The sequence below is a fragment of the Delphinapterus leucas genome, chromosome 6 (genome assembly GCF_059928025.1).
Source record: "Delphinapterus leucas isolate spDelLeu-1000000601 "Yukka" chromosome 6, BTC_Dleu_Yukka2, whole genome shotgun sequence".
NCBI classification, from domain to species: domain Eukaryota; kingdom Metazoa; phylum Chordata; class Mammalia; order Artiodactyla; family Monodontidae; genus Delphinapterus; species Delphinapterus leucas.
Window position 1 is genome coordinate 106,005,016 of NC_143134.1, and position 14,644 is coordinate 106,019,659.

A 14,644-nucleotide genomic window follows, 5' to 3' on the forward strand; every position below is an offset into this window, starting at 1 on the left:
ATTTGGTGACAGGTCCAAAGATACTGTTTGAGAGCAGGAATCTGGAGACACTGATCTTCTGAACAAAAATTCCTGCAGAGTGTATTGGGATCTGTCAAATTTGCATATAAACTTGGGCCTGCCATAAAACTCAGAAAAAGGGGAAGGAATTGGCGGTGAGGTTGGGTGTCGGGAAGTGGTATGGTGGGGGAATGCAGGGAGGGTGTGTGTTCTGTATGGTGTGTGCGCGTGTTGCCTGTGGGTGGTGGGTGTGTGATACGTGTATGCTGTGCATGTGCCTTTGTGACGTGTGGTGCATATTGTGTGGTGCATGATGTGCGCATATGTGTGTGTTGTGTGTGCTGTGTGGTGTGTGTGTATGTGACCACTACAGTTGAACCTCTTCTGTCTCAGGCACAGTGCTAGGAGATTTACACAATCCCTCACTTCATCCTCACCTCTGCCCTCTGAGGCAGCTAATATTTCTTTTTTACAGATGGGAAAATTGAGGATCAGAGAGGATGAACACTGCCTCAGTCAAAGTTGCAGGATAACTTGGGTGCATAGCTATACCTGTCTGGCCCCTGAACCCATGCTAAATCATTCAACTGTCATTGCACTTGAAGGCTGAAAACCTGAGGTCTTGTCTCAGCCCAACCGCATAATGGTCTTGGGACCTTGCACAAATCCTTATGCCCCCCTCTTTTCCGCATCTGCATTGACAGCCGCCATGAAGATCAAATGAGACAGTGATGTAAGAGTACTTCATGAACGGGAATAGACTTGGCAGATGGTATTGGACCATTCTGGTTCAGCGTTCCAAGACTTGGAATTTAGACAGCTAGAGTAGATAGAGTCTCTGGGGGGCAGAGCTGCATCACATCTGTGGTTACTAATGATCTCCACTTCAAAATACCATTTAAAAAAATGAATCACTGCATAATTGGTGCCTCCGGATGTAGCTGTTTGAAAACTTCATTTGGAAGTACCCAGGTCTTTGTAGCACCCCTCCCCTTTCTGCTTACTTTTCGGCTGCCATATATCTCTGAGAGCAAGCAGAAATCACAGATCCCCCCCAAGGAAAGGTCCTGTGTCCAAAGCCAAGCTTGGATTATTACCACTGCCACGTTTGCAGAGATGCCACTGCTGACCGTAACTTAAGTTGGGTCACTCTAGGAATTGGTCTGGATATTCGTTCCAAGTGAATCCATAAGATCATAGATTCTGGAGATGGAAGAGCCATCAAGAGGTAACTTTGTGGGGGGGGAGCTAAGTAGAGTGGTATAAAATGTACCCATTTTATAGTCAAGGAAGCTGAGGTCCCCTTGATCCCACATTGGACTTGGTTTTGGAAGAAGTAGGTGCACACATTCATTTGATCTGTGGCTGAGGTGGGAATGAAGCAAGCCAGTGTTCTGTGGGGGTATGCACCCGGCTGATTCGGGGAGAAGACCGTGTCCTCTGGTGGGCATAAGCAGTGAGTGGGTAGCAGGGGGCTCTGTAACCTTCCCAGAGCTGCTGAGAACAGACTGCTCCCTCGACCTTTCTCTGCAGTCTCTTTGATGAAAGTGGAAAACTTCTGATTGTTGAATGGAAGCTGTGGGTGTTGAAAAATAAAAAGGCTTTGCTTGAAGTGCAGGTCTTCCTGAAGGCCCGTGGGGCTCAGAAGGGCAGTGGAAAAAAATGTTTGTCTTACAGTTACACGTTTTGCATACAGTACAATGTCCTGGGAGGGAAGGCTGACAAGGGGGAAAATCACCCTTTTGTTTTTTTTACTCAGAGCCTTCTGAGCAGTTGAGATTTTGCTTCCCTGGCTGCTTGTGGGCCCAATTCCACTCCTCTCCCTGTGCTACTCCTCCAGCCATGAACCACCAATGGTTTCCTAATTCTCACCTCCATTGGTCTAAACTCCTCTCTGCTGTCAGGCTGTGCCAGAAGCTAGCCCGGCCCACCTAGTGGTCCCATCCCTTGTGCTAACTGGCTTCTTTCTCCTCTCTATCCAGCCACCCAGTGTACAACCGGTAAGAGCTTTTACAGAGTTTCTTGCTCAGTGATTTTCAGATCCTTTCTGGAAGTGAAACTGTACAATGGTGTAACAGTGCAGGAAAGTGGAGTTCTCTGGCTGAAGCAGAAGCAGGATGACAAGGGCTGAGCACAGACTGCTCACTTATCATTTAATAACCTGGGGTCTCTCTAAGATGGAACAAAATTTCGAAACTTGTGATTTAGCTCAACGCCGTCAATCCTCAAATCAGGAAACAGAGACAAAGGAATGGAAACGACTCGGGGGAGTTTCCTTGGGGAGGGGTAGAGACATACTTAGAAGTCCCTGTGCTCATTCTTATCCCCCCTCTGCTGGTATTCTAGGCACATTCTGGCTTCTTGCCATGTTCTCCTCACTCTTCCACTGCTTCAGAGCCTTCCTGTCCCTCGAGGACCCTGCCAGCCTGGCTCAATCCTCTAGGAAAGCCTGCCTAGACCTCTCAAGTCCACCAGCATCCTCTCTCCAGAGCCCTCTACTTCACACCACGTAACATTGCATCTCAACATCTACTTGTCTTGACACCTGTCGTGAATTTTGCCTTCCACATAAGATTAAGAGTTCCTGAGGGCAGTCTGCACTTTTCCAGTCTTTTGAGTCCTTGCAGCCCACGCTGCATTACTCAGTGCTGGGCCTACATATGGTCAATCTGCAGTCAATGATTGTGTTGATTTTGTGTTTATGGAAAGAGAAAGTTCTAGAAGATTTGCTTATACAAAGGAATTGTGTGATGGCATATCTGTCACTTCTCAATGGTCCCCCCTTTCCCTGTCCTTCTCCGGATGGCTCACCCATTGGCTTTGACGTTCCACCATGGCTCCATGAGAGTCACCACCAGCCTCCTTTCAGCCTGTAATTAGTTGCTGAGGTGTGGCTGTGGCACCAGAGACTCAGCGGGCAAACAGAACTAATCTCTCATCCCTTCAAGAAGGAACCCCATCCTGAAAAACTGAAGGGGAACCGGCTGTAGGACCCTCCTCCCCTGCCATTGCTTCCCCATAAGAGGGACTGTGAGATCTCTATCATGTAGACAGACTAGTTGTTTCCAAAGTATGGTCCCTGAACCAGCAATAGCAGAACTTGGTGGCACTGCAAATTCTTGGGCTCCACCCTAGACCTACTGAATCAGAAACTCAGGCTGGGGTTTAGTAATCTGTGTTTTAACCAGCACCCAAGGGAATTCTGATTCCTGAAACCATTTGGAAATCATTGGTTTAGGAAAATAACCTGTCCAGCTTCCAGAAAGAACCTATGAGGGATCGTTTGGTCCAGACTCTGGCCTTTGTGCAGGTGAAATTCTACCCCCTGTTGTGCAGGTGAGAATACTAAGGCTCATGAAGAGGTGAGTGTTGGCATGAAGACTTTTTTTTTTTTTAATCCCTTGATTGAGCCCTCTTTCTAACCTCAAATATGGCTATAGGCTGCAAAAATGTTGTTGCTTATGCAGATAGAGATATATTTGTCGTATTTACCTAAAGTTCTCTTGTGGTGATCACTTATGTAGTAGCAAGAAATCTTTTATAAAACTATTGGTGTATGTGAGAGAACAGACTCCCCCAGGGTATCTTCAAGCAATAAAACTTGCAATGAAACTGCCTACTGAGGAGGGAGGGCCCTGTCCCATTAACTGGAGAGGGCTTTGCTTTGCTGAGGCTAAAGAACTTGGAGAGACTGGACACTGGAGTTGGCCAGAGTGATACTCCCCTGAGAGCGTCCAGTGATGACAGATATGGTAGGGGAAAGGTTAGGGCAGGGTCAGCAAACTGTGGTCACTGGCCAAATCCAACCCACCACCTATTTTAATAAATACAGTTTTATCAAAACACAGTCATGCACATTTGCTTATGCACGTCTGTGACTCTGTTTGCATTATAATGGCAGAGTTAAGTAGTTGCTACAGACACCTCATGACCCGTAGCCTAAAAATTACTGTCTACTCCTTTACTGGAAAAGTTTGCTCATTCCTGGTTTAGTGTATTAAACTCAAAACAGAATAACCAAAGAAGGGATCTGGAGAAAGGAACAGAAATGGGTTTCCTAAGACTCTTCTATAAAAATCTTCACTTATGTTTACATTATTAAGTCATGCTTTCATGAGACCTGAGAGTGAGGTATGGCAGAAAACATCTGGGAACTGTGTAGATAGGTATACTTTTAGAATTGGATATACGTGTGTGTTTATAAATAATATGTAGTAAACATATATATATATATATATATATATGAATATATACATGAATACACACATGTTACTCCTGCCTACTTTAAAAAGGTTTTGAGGCAACTTAAAATAAATGCACAGATGTTTAAGAACTGAAGCCATTAAAACAAGGCAAAAGGTAGGAGCCAAATTATAAAGGTAGAGTGTAAAGTGAATGGATTAGGAGCCCTGGCTGAGGAGCACAATACCCCTGAGTTTCCTGGTAACGAGGGCAAGGAAGAAAGAAAACACACTGGGTTGCATAACTCTTTGATGGTAAAAAGAAGATGAGTTCAAACAGAGAAATGGACCCTTTGTTGCTTGTATAGGTGCTTTGAAATATACAGTCTCTGACTTAGGATAGCTTAACTTACAATTTTTCGACTTGACGATGCTGGGAAAGTAATATGAATTTAGGAGAAAGCTTACTTCGAGTTTTGAATTTTGATCTTTTCCTTGGCTGGCAATATGGGTATGATACTTTCTCTTGATGCTGGGCAGCGGCAGCCGCAGCTCCCAATCAGCCACAAGATCACACGAGGGGAAATAACCATTCTGTACCCATACAACAGTCTGTTTTTCACTTACAGTGTAGTTTTCAATAAATACATGAGATATTCAGCATTTATTATAAAATAGGCTTTGTGTTAGATGATTTAGCCCAGATTTAGGCTAATGTAAGAGTTCTGAGCACATTTAAGGTAAGCTAGGCTAATCTGTGATGTTCTGGAGGTTAGGTGTTTTAAATACATTTTCAACTTTTAAATTATAAAAAGTACTTTCAATTTACAATGGGTTTATCAGAACATAATTCCATCCTAGGTCGAGGAAGATCTGTATAACATGTTCTCAAATGACAAATGAATGTAATCTATGAATTTAAATTATGACATTGCAATGACTTAGGATAAAAACCATTTTAACAAGTGAGAATACTGGAATATTTAAAAAGAAATGTTTTATGATTTTCAATGAAGAAGAACTAATGATAAATAAATACTAAGGAAGTGAGAGATTCAAGAAAAAAAAAGTATCACTTTCCTAGTCTCTAGGGTCTTACAGTAGAGTTGAAGGACTAGAAAATTCTTTTTTTTTTGTTTTTTTTGTTTTTGCGGTACACGGTCCTCTCACTCTTGTGGCAAGGCTCCGGACGCGCAGGCTCAGCGGCCATGGCTCACGGGTCCAGCCGCTCCACAGCATGTGGGATCTTCCCGGACCGGGGCATGAACCCGCGTCCCCTGCATCGGCAGGTGGACTCTCAACCACTGCGCCACCAGGGAAGCCCCAGACTAGAAAATTCTTAAGTTAGATGGTCCTTAAGAACTCAATTGTCATTCAAAAAAGAGAGATGAGTTTGCACTTTTTGCAAAGCTGAGGAGAGGTCCTTCCATATCAATAAAAAAAGATATGGGAACATACAGGATGATGTGTTCTACATCACCCATTGGGTGTTTGGGAGCTTACTATGTGCTGGGCCCTGTCAATATAACAATGAACACGGCAGATGTCATCCCTGCCTTCATGAAGCTTATAATCGGGTGAGTGAGATGGGCAATTAAATAACGTATTATAACATGATTGCTATTAATAACAGATGATTCAGGGTGTTATATGTGCACAGTGGGAAGACTCGAGGTCACCTATCACTCTCTAGGGGACTTCCTTGAGGTGACCTTTTTGACGTCTACATTAGTTTAATGAGTAAACATCCACCCAGACTCTACTAGGTCATTTGACTCTCTTTCTTTTCCACTGTCAAATCTTTCAGCATCTCTCCTTGCCTGTGGAACCCTGGTTGCGTTTCCTTGCAAGACTTCCCTGGCCTTTCCTCAGCCTTCGTTTTCAGCCTCTGATCCCACTGAACCCTTCCCCCCACTCCAGGGGCAGTTTATGCTGATCCTCTGACCTGCTAACCCTTCCCCTGAATCCGTTTCTGTGCAGGCAGCATCCTCACTGCAACATCAAATGCCCTACCTTGCTCCAGCAGTTCTCCTGCTCCAGCAGGTTTTTTTTTGTTTTTTTTTTTAAGCTGCTGTTCAAATGTTGTCTCTTCTCCGAGCTTCCACCCTCAGCGTCCAGTAAGAAATATATCCCTCTTTTCTCTGCAGCGTTTCATAGCATACTTGTACCCCCAGTCAATAGTGTTGAGAGTAATAATAATTATTTTGTGATTACAACCGCCACCTACATTTAATGAGCACATATTGTACACCATTCACATTACATTAATAATCTCACTTAATTTTTACTGTTATCCCATAAATGCTGTTATTCCCATTTGTCAGATAAGGAAACTTAGGCTTGGATCTGGCATTCTGGCACAGGCCTGCCTAATGGCAGAGCAAATTGCTGTAACCACTAAGGGATTATATTACCTGTACTCTAGGTATCTACCTGGGCTCTGTGCCCCCAGATATACTGTAATCACCTTGAGAACAGAGTATGTCCCTGGAGGAAACGACTTACAAGTGTCCACACCTAGAAGGCACCCAATGAATGTTTAAACTATAATCTACCTAACAAATCCATTTAAAATACATAATATTGGGGAAAACACCATTTAAAAATTTTTTCTTAAATGAGGTCTAAACATGAGCCTGTCCCAGAAAAGAGATCCCAGGCCTGGTCCCCTCCCCGACCCCTTCCCTCTTGCTGCCTTCCATCCTCCAAATTCCTGTCTCTCTCCCTACGCCAGTCCTTGCCTCTAAGTATGTGTACACACATGTCTATAAATAGAAGCAGAGGGAAACTCTGACATGTAGAGATGTGTAAGGACATTAGGGTCTTCTTGGAACATACTTGGTGAACGAAGAATTAGAAGAACAGATGTTATTTGGAGAAAAGGAGAAAGAGAAAATGTGGAGAGGGAGAGGCAGAAATCTGGAAACTTTTCAGAGTTCAGGATCTGTTCTTTCGAAGGGAAGAAGGGCTCATTTCTGAGATACTCAAACTTTTTTCATTTAAAGTCCAGCCTCTATTCTCTGATTGTGTTAGATTTTCGGATTTCACTGGAGGTGGAGGTTGACACTGAAACATGTCCTAAAGTGTTGTTTCCTGATGTTAGCAAAATCAGGAAGTGACCTTTTCTTTTCTCTTTAAAGTGGGCTAACTTTTCTTTTTTTCTATTTCTACGAAATTTGAAGCTTGATGGGTCTTGGTTTTGAAGTAAAAATCTATTTATACCTGGAGTAAACAATTCAAATTGAACAGGTGCTTTAGCTGTGCAATGCTGCATATTTTCAGTTGCAAAGGGCCAGGCAAAGGAGGAAATATGTGAACCACAACAGAATGCACCAATTCATTTTTCATGGCTGTTATTTTTACTGGGAAGAACAAAGGAGTCCCAACCTAACCTTGCCTACTTAACATCAGATCTTCAGCTGTGCAAAGAAAGGGTATTGGCAGATGGAAAAATGCCAAAATGTGAGTGCTTGCACAGGACATAATCAACAGAGGGAGACACTAACGGTGTGAAAAGTGGAAAAACAGGTAGTGGAGCACTTTTCTGGGAAATGCATCCCCAGTGAAGTTATGGAGTGTAGGTGTTTGGAGGAGGTTCAGAGAAGTGTCCTGGAAACACAGACCCAACTTCAAATCCCCTTTCCCTTCCTTCTACTCAAAACAAATATTTGTTGAGCACTTGGAGTAAGATGCTTGTAACCTTTGAGAGGGGGGTCTACTTAGTCACCCCAAGTCTCAGTTGTTTTTATTGGTAATGTGACAACAATCATTGTCACTTTTAGGGTGGTTAAAAGATTGATATTGTGTTTAAAACACCTTAGAGGGACTTCCCTCGTGGCACAGTGGTTAAGAAGCCGCCTGTCAGTGCAGGGGACACGGGTTCGATCCCTGGTCTGGGAAGATCCCACATGCTGCGGAGCAACTAAGCCTGTGCACTACAACTACTGAGCCTGCGCTTCTGCCACAAGAGAAGCCCCCGCTCGCCACAACTAGAGAAAGCCTGCGTGCAGCAACGAAGACCCAACGCAGCCAAAACTAAATTAAAGAAAAAATAAAATAAAATAAAACACCTTAGAACACCTCCTGGTACACAGTGGGCAATTGGTTTACATTTATTGAAAAGATGTGCACTATTCTTCTGCTGACTTGAAGTGTTAGACACCAGTGTAGTTAAATACATCACTGGGTGCGTATCCAGGCAACAGAACTCTTCCTCCATTGTCCCTGGTCAAATCACAAAAGATGTCTATTCTCCCTTTCCTTTCTTCCTCTTTCTCTCCTCCCAAGCTCTTTCCCTTTCTTTCCTCATTTGTCCTTGTGCCCTCCTTGGTTTAACTTCTGAGCCGCAATTTTACCAAGTATATTTTTCTCTTTTATTTTCATGTTGTATGTTTTTTTGTTTGTCTCAAATTGTTTATAATGAATATATATTGCTTTTTGTATAGAAGATACTAGAAGCAACCCATAATCCGTATCCATAGGGGAGACGGCAAGTAGTACTTGGGATCATACTAAACATATATTATACAGTTGTTTTCTTTCTAAAATATATGTAGTTTCCTATAGGTCATAGGAAATCTGTTATTTCCTTGTCTATATATCATGTACTATCTTTCACTACCTCTTTCCAGGGAAATTAAGTTTCTCCCTCTGAAACCAGCACACAGAGTGGTTGACACAGGCTGTGTGCCCTTTTTTCTTGGTCTTAAAGTTTCTTTCTGGGGTATCCCATTCTGTCCTCAGGTCGGAAAATATAGGCGTAGCTGACATATAGCTGGACAGGCTGAAAATCTTCTATGGGAACTGAGAAAGCATAAGGTATCAGTATGAAGGGCTCATCTGCCAGTTTGGCAGAACCTGAGAAGATGATTCCCACCCCCGCTCCCCCACCTTAGAGGACTGGAACCCAGGCGTGGCTTGGCAAGGTGCTCTTGGTGGCGAGCTCCTCTTGTGAGGTCCTGCCTTTGGTTTCCCTGTGAATGCCCCTTGGAGCATCCAGGTTGAAAAACTGGCCCAGCTCTCCTGGACTTCATGGGACCAGGGGAAACGCCACCCCTGAAGCCATCTGGCTTTGCCTTTCTTTCCGCTTTTTCTTGCTTTGATGTGATAGACCTTGATAAGTATTTTTGGGAGAGGAAATAAAGCTCAAATGTTAATACATTGAAAACACTGTAGAAGTTGTAGCCCCTGCTGCATGGGGATTAACAGCTAATTGTAGGTTAAAATAAGAGGACCTCATCGCTCTTGTAGAGTTCTCTGGAGAACATCATATTGTTGTGATTAAAGAATTACAAGTAAAAAGTGGAAACAAGGGGAGAATATGCATGGATACTGATCTGATCTGGAAAGGAGAGCTTCTTTAGAGGGGCAGAAATTGGCTGGTTTCCACAGTTATGACCATTCTATGTGACGACCGGTTCTGGTCCTGGGTTCATCTATACCACTGCCTCTCGAACTTTAATTATGCATAGGAATTGCCTGAAGATCTTGTTAAAATGTCAATTCTAATTCAGTGGGTCTGGGCTGGTGCTGACTGCATTTCTAAAAAGTTCTGGATAATGCTGGTACTGTCTGTCCAAGGGCCATACTTTGATAGCAAGGATGCATAACCAAACCTACACAACCACAGAGATCTGCCTCACCTAGAGCACAGCAGAGGAAATACAGCAGACCAAGAGGCGGCACCAAGTGTGTCTCTTCATGGCAGTCCAAGAGCTGTTTCCTCCCTGTCCCCGGCAACACAGGTGTTATCCTTGTAATGAGACTACGCACTTGGGCACAGGGGCCACTCTGGTTTAAAAGCCCCAAGCTCCACTGGAACCAATATCTCTTTTCATAGCTTCTGGGTCCCACATGGTGAGAAGCCCAAATCTATGGCTTTCTACCAGGTATTCATAGCTCATTCATGGTTTCCCAGTCTAAAGGCAGCTTATCAATTAAAGATCATTTTCCCCATTCACAGTGTCATTCCACTGTTGTCAGGGAATAGTGCTTTGAGGTTAATGCATAGTCACTTTCCTGTGGAGAAAGCAAAGGCATTTTGTTAAACCTCTACTCATACTCCCCAAATTGCTTTTGTTTCTCAAGATCACCATGAAGTCTAAAACTATCTGTTTCCCTTGCAGTAAGGGTGGAGTTTGAAGCTTGGCTAGTTTGAAGCAATGATGAGGAGGTACGAGTTGGCATATTTCCCTGAGCTCCCTCTTAGCTACTGAGCTAAGGAGGTACAAGTTGGCATATTTCCCTGAGCTCCTTCTTAGCTACTGAGCTAAGGAGGTACAAGTTGGCGTATTTCCCTGAGCTCCTTCTTAGCTACTGAGCTGGGGACAGAGGATCCAGTAAAGGACTCCAGGGAACATGTTGGGGGGGATGGTGGAGTCTCAAGGTGAACGGAGAATAAAAGTATGAACTGAAAGATGTCTGGTAAGAGTTGCTATACGTCGTGTGTGATATAACCAGCTTATTCTGTAATGTATTGTTTAAACCAGGATGCCTAAGAGGCAAAGAGGGCTCTTCTATTAGTAATTACACTGAATTACACTGGGACGGTAGGTCTAAATGGGCACTGTCCTAGCCAAACCCTAACACATGTGGTCACTCTAGATATAATCCATTTTGTTATCACCCAACAAATTCTTCAGTAAAACAATGTGGTTTACCATTGCTTTTGGAGTTGTGTAATATGTGTGGGGGAGAGGAATGTAATGAAGTATGAGTTCAGCTTCCAGGTAATATGCAAAATCAAGAGCCATCCACAGTGATCTGTTCATGTTTGAGTAACACGGATGAGAAAATTCAGAGCCAGACAGGTGAATTTCCAATGTCACCTCATAAACTGATGACAGAGTTGGGCTTCAAACTCTCGTTTTCTTCATTTCATTTCCCAGTGTTCCACTCTGCCTCTTTGTATTAGTCAGGTTACTACTAGGATATGCAGCAGTAACAAGTTAGTCCTGAACTATCAGGAACTTAATAAAATCAAAATTTCTCACTTATGTGAAGTCTTGTGAGTGACAGATAGCCCTTGTGACCTCCAAGTGTTGGAGGATTGCACATAGGATACCTATGGGTCAGGCCTGGGAATGGCTTATGTCATTGCTGCCTGCAATTCTACTGGCCAGAACGCAGTCATAGGACCCCAGTCTAAGTAGGACCCCAGGGGAGGCTGAGAGATGTAGCCTTTCCGTGTGTCCAGGAACTAGTGTGGTGAACATAAAGCATTTTCTCCACACACTGTCTCAGAACTATGCTTTAACAGTTGGTGTTAACAATTGCATACAAAACTATATAAATAAGACTGAAGGCCTCATGAGTATAGCAGAGTATCCCCCACCTCCACTGCTGCCCGCCATAGGAGAGTGTATTAGTCTGCTCCGGCTGCTGTAACAAAACACCATAGACTAGGTGGCTTAAACAACAGACATTTATTTCTTACATCTCTGGAGGCTGGGAAGTCCAAGATCAGGGTTCCACCAAGGTTGGGTTCTGATGAGGGTTCCCTTCCTGTATTGCAGATGACTGCCTTCTCGATGTGCCTCACATGGCAGAGCTAAAGAGAGCAAGCTCTCTGTTCTCTTCTTATAAGAGCACTAATCCCATCATAAGGACCCCACCCTCAGGATCTCATCTAAATCTCATTACCTCCAAAGTCCCCATCTCCAAATAGCATCACACAGAGGGTTAGGACTTCAAAATATGAATTTTGGGAGGACACAAACATTCAGTCCATAACAGAGACCTTCTGCCATTTTCTGCCGAGACCCAGGATACCGTATGGTTGGAAATAGGGATACTTGTGTTCTGGCCCACTTGTGACTCTGGGAACTGGAGTCTCTGGTCATGTGGCTTCTTGATGCTTCAGTTTCCTCAAATATTTACCTTTAGAGTTCTTGAAGTAATGAACATGAAAAAAAAAAGATATGGAAAGGGGTGGTGATTACTGTGCCACAGAGGAGGTGAGGTTGTCTGTTCATCTTTTCATTTAACATGTATTTTGAGCACTAAGTGTGAAACAGTTTCCAAGAAACTAGGAACACAATGGTGATCAACAACAAATTCACTTGCTGCTCAAATCCTTACTTTTTTTTTTTTTTTTTGCCTATTTAAGGACACATACATTATTTTATGATGACAGCTGACCCTTGAACAACCAGCTTTGAACTGCAGGGTCCACTTACATGTAGATTTTTAAAGATACTACAGTACTACATGGTCTGCGGCTGGTTGAATCCGAGGATTCAGAAGTGCAGATATGGAGGAACTGTGGCTACTGGAGTGTGGACTACAAGCTGTACTTGGATTTTCAACTGCACAGAGGATTGGCACCTCTAACCCCCAGCACTGTTCAAGGGTTAATGGTATTTGAATCATATGGGCTGTAGTTAGTGCTGTGAAGGAAAGTTACCCAGACACATGAATGCCATGATTGGGGTACTCAGTCTCATTTGGGGGAACGTAGAATCTTCCTGGAGCAAGCGATATTGATTATAGATCTGAAGGGTAATTTGGAAGTAATCATTAATAATGAAAACACTTATTGAGCTCTTACTATGTGTCAGGTGCTGTTTTACATGCCTTATATGTATGATCTCAATTATCTTACTACCTTGATTCTTCCTCACAACAACTTTATGATCTAGGTATTAATATTAGCCCATTTTCACAGAACAAATTGTAGAAAAGAGGGGTGCATATTCCAGTAGAAGGGAGCCCCAAATACAAGAGTCCTGTGGTTGGAGAGAACAAGTCAAATGAGTCATCTGAGGAGCTGAAAGAAAGATGAAGTGTTTGGAATCATATTGTGTTACATGCTATCAGGAAAAAGATTTCGCCTCTTCTCATCAAAGCGCAAATGTGTTGGGGGACAGAGGAGAGAAGCAAATGTGAAAGTCTGTGTTTGGGTATCAGATTCAGCTATCAATAAAGTGCACTTACCAGGTAATATGTAGAACTAGACTTAAAAGTGTTGTCTGTATTCTTTATAATGGGACCACAAGAGCTCAGAGAAATCGGGGCTTTTGGAAGATGCAGAAAACCCCAAGACCAGGAGGAGGGAATTTAGGGCTTGCTAGCACTTTTCTTCTTTTGAAGCTATAGAGTTAGTGGTGGGAGCTACCAAGGTTTTATCAAGAAGAAAGAGTTCGGGGAGGAATTCTTCCACTTGACCTTATTTCAATCTGCTTTGTGGATTGGGGACGATAACAATTTTGTGTTACACGGTGGTAACTTATCTAGTCTGGCTCAGCCTGTTTTCACAGCAAGTTAATAGGAAGGACATTTTTTCTTCTCTTCTTAGAAAATGATCAGCTCTTTTTGAAGTTAGAGTGATTTTCTATGCTAGGCAGCATTTTGTTTTCATCGAATTGACTTTGATGTGAAATTTCCTGGCATTTCTTAATTCTGTAGAGGAGGTTTCTCCCTTTGAAATTGAAATGTGTACGTGCATAATTATATGTGCTATTATGTCTCTGACTGATGCATGTGTTCACACATTAACTAGCAAGTATTTATTCAGCACCTACCATATGTTAGATCCAGAGTGCTGCAGTGAACACGTGGGGTTTACATGTCCACGGAATTGACCATCTGAAAGTGCTTATAGACATTCAGCAAAAGGATATGAAAGTAAATATTTTATTGAATACTAAGAAGAAAACAGATTGCTATGAGACAGAATAACAGGAGGGTCTACCTGAGAATGGATGGTGGGCTGGGTAGCTTCTGCTCACCCCTGTCATCCTTTTTTCTACCCTTCTCCATCTTTCCTGGGAGGCTGGCCTGCAGGGACTGCCTTAAAAGGCTCCTCTGCTCCCAGTTGGGGATTGGCCGTTTGGATGGTGGGAGAAGAATGAAGCTGGGGTATTTACTTCCTTTGTTCCTTTCTCTACAGATCCCCCTGCTTAGTTGTGACCCTCTACTGGTGGCCACCAATACTTTAAGGTAGACTTCTTTTACACTACTCTCTCCAGGTTCTGGTACATGTTCCCTCCCCTCCTGCTTCAGGCCTGAGAGAGGTAATGGATCCCTACTGTTGCTAGCCATGGGGTGCTGTGTTATCTCCTGTTGGTGTCCCTAAACCTTGTCCATACCTTTGTATAGAGCCCCTTTATCATCATTTTAGCCCACTTGACATATGACACCTGTTTCCTGCCAGGGCCCTGACTGATAGATAACCTAGAGGGTCTTTTTGAGGATGTGGCTTTTAAGTTGAAAACTGGAATGTCAGAAATTGTGGACCAGAAAATTAATGGAGGAAGTGGGTTTTAGAAAGAGGGAAGAGCATGTGTGAAAGCCCTGAGGCCAGACAGAATTTTATGTGTTCAAGGGACATATAGGGGAGAGACACACATGTAAGGAAAAGGAGACGTAGCCCCAAATGAGTCTGGAGAAGTGAACAGGGACGATCAAACATGGCTTTCTAGCTGCTATTAGGGAGTTGGGGTGTAATTTGAGTGCAGTGGAAG